This window comes from Aplysia californica, unplaced genomic scaffold (assembly GCF_000002075.1).
Source record: "Aplysia californica isolate F4 #8 unplaced genomic scaffold, AplCal3.0 scaffold00432, whole genome shotgun sequence".
Lineage (NCBI taxonomy): Eukaryota > Metazoa > Mollusca > Gastropoda > Aplysiida > Aplysiidae > Aplysia > Aplysia californica.
The window spans coordinates 394,659-397,388 of NW_004797702.1; positions in this window are offsets into that span (position 1 = coordinate 394,659).

The window sequence follows — 2,730 nt, forward strand, 5'->3', positions numbered from 1 at the left end:
ACCCCCCGTATTTCGCTTATATTGATAAAAATAATATGACATTTATATCGCGCAAATCCGTAAAACAATCATTGCTCTATGCGCATTGCACAATATTTATGAAAAGCATGCATACACACATACATGCACTTAATAATAATTAGTATATGCACTAAAAAATAATAGGTGTCACGACTTGGTGGGATCAAGCGCTCGTCAGTTTTGATTTTGAGGCATACAGAGTTATTGATATCATCTTAAAGCCTGTCCATTTGCCGTTGTTTTGATGAAAACGATATATTCATCTAAGCTGAATTGAAGTCGAAATATTATTTGTGATTGAAGGAGATGGGGTCACCTGATTTCAGAGGTAAATTTAGTGAGAAAACGGCCGCCAAAGTTTGATAATTTCAATAGCTTGAGAGCCTTTAAAACTGAAAAATCACAAATTTGTGCATGTAATGAACGTTTTTCCGTATGGGCGTAAAAGGTGTTTAGCGCGAAAAAAAAATTCAATAAAAGTTCATTATTTTGACGAGCGCCTGATTTCACCACGCTGCCTCACAATTAGAGTAAATCATTCAAGGAAAATATTGCATACACACTCTTTCTTACTCATAAAAAAGAAAAAAATGAGACTCATGTCTATGACAAAAGCGCTTTAATTAAAAAACAAAACAAGTTACAGTGGAATCGTGATAAAGTCAACACCCCTGACAGAAAAAAAGTGTTGGCTTTGAGCAAGGTTGACTTTATCCATTGTACTACTGGCCATTGAAAATTGAAGACGACAGCTACAAAATTACAAGGTAGGCCTACCTGGTAATAAACAAGATGTAATATCAATTTCAGGGAGTTTAATTCTGAAGTTGTCACCAAAACAAGAGATAATGAAAGAACAAAGTACATATATGTAATTGGAGGTGTGTATACCACTTGCTCAGGCGAAATATCTCTTCTTGAATGAATTCATCTTAGGATTTAGCCCCAAATTGTTGACTTTACGAAAGGTTAACACTCAAGCGGTTGACTGTATCAGAAACACAATTACTTAAACTTAAACAAAGAAGGTAAGAAACGGGACTACAGTAAGGTGTTGACTGTAAGCAAGAGTTGACTTTAAGCAAGTTGACTTTATCAGGATTCCACTGTATCTCTGTTAATACTGATCATTAAATTATGCTGAAAAAAAAGTGAAATAAGTTATCATCAACAAATGCAGAGTTCATCATTATGTCGAAAATATTTCACCCCCCCCCTCACAAAAGTGTAATATTACATTAGTTCAAGACCCCCCCCCCCCCCCCCAGGGCCGCGTTACCCGTAAGGCTGTTTAGGCCGTGGCCTAGGGCCCCGCGCCTCAGGGGGCCTCGCGCTTGCAAACACGACGTTTAAAAAATGTTTTTCAACCCCCAAAAAAATGTCCTCTTGTTGAATTGTTGTTGTTGTTTTTTTGTTTGTATTGCTGTTGTTTTTACAGTTGTTGTTGTTGTTGATGTTGATGAGAAGGATGTTGATGCTACCGCTGTTGCTGTTGTTGTGGCTGCTGCTGATAGGTTTTGACTGCCTCACACTTTGTAACAAAAATAGATCTATAAATGTGCTTGTCGTCGTCTTAATCCACATTATTGGTGGATACCGGTAGGCCTACATCTAATCACGTTTTACAGAAGTAGCATCACCGTCATCGAGGGGCCCCGGCCCCGCGGCTCAGGGACAGCCTAGGGCCCCGCACTTAGTTAACGCGGTCCTATCCCCCCCCCCCCTTTTCTTACACTTTTCATACATCGAAACTGTTATCTCCCTCTGTAAGTTTGAGTAGCAAGTCCTGGTGCTGCACGAAGCAATTAGAAATCTTTAAATATTCTCATATTGTACACACAGTGAGTTGTTAGTGTTGTTTCACTTTATTGCAGCTTTTATGCGTTTCTTCTAGAAACAGTTGTAAATATCGATAGATGTAGATTACGGGATATCCTGCAGATTCTTATTGACTTTCTGTGGAAATCTTTATAGTAGCTACAGTATTGCCCATTTGCTCACTTTCCAGTTATGCACCACCTTGTCTGCCACCCACGCGCTGGATGATGATGAATGAGCCGACTAGATTGCACCAAGTGGTAGAGCCTACATTGCCATGTATTACTCATCACGTACCACTCGTTGGCTCTATCCCACTTTCATCTGTCTGCCTTAAAAGTAGATCATTTCGTTTTAAAATTTGCCAGTGCGAACGTAATTTTCCGTGGCACTGCTGTAGTCTAGCGACCAACTTTAAATCTAAAAAAATAAATTTTAAAAAATCTCGAGTCAGTAACAAAATACATGTACTATGTACACAATAAATATGTAGTTTATTTGGGCCTTGAGTTAAATACCTAATTTTGTAGACCTACTGCCCTTTGGATGCATACACGATGTCAACAAAAAAGGATTTACAAACTGGTTTACAAATTGCCCATTTTATGACAGCGATACCTGTTTGGGGGAGATAAAGTAAGCCCAAAAAAAGTTATTTTGTTGCGCCTCATGCATTTAGTCCTTTACCAAAAAAAGTTACAGACTTACTAGTTTATCTTGTAGGCCTAACTACATTAACTACACATAATTGTCGTTCTCTCTCTCTCTCTCTCTCTCTCTCTCTCTCTCTCTCTCTCTCTCTCTCTCTCTCTCTCTCTCTCCTTTCCCCATGCCCCCTGTCTGTCTGTCTGTCTGTCTGTCTGTCTGTCTGTCTGTCTGTCTGTCTGTCTG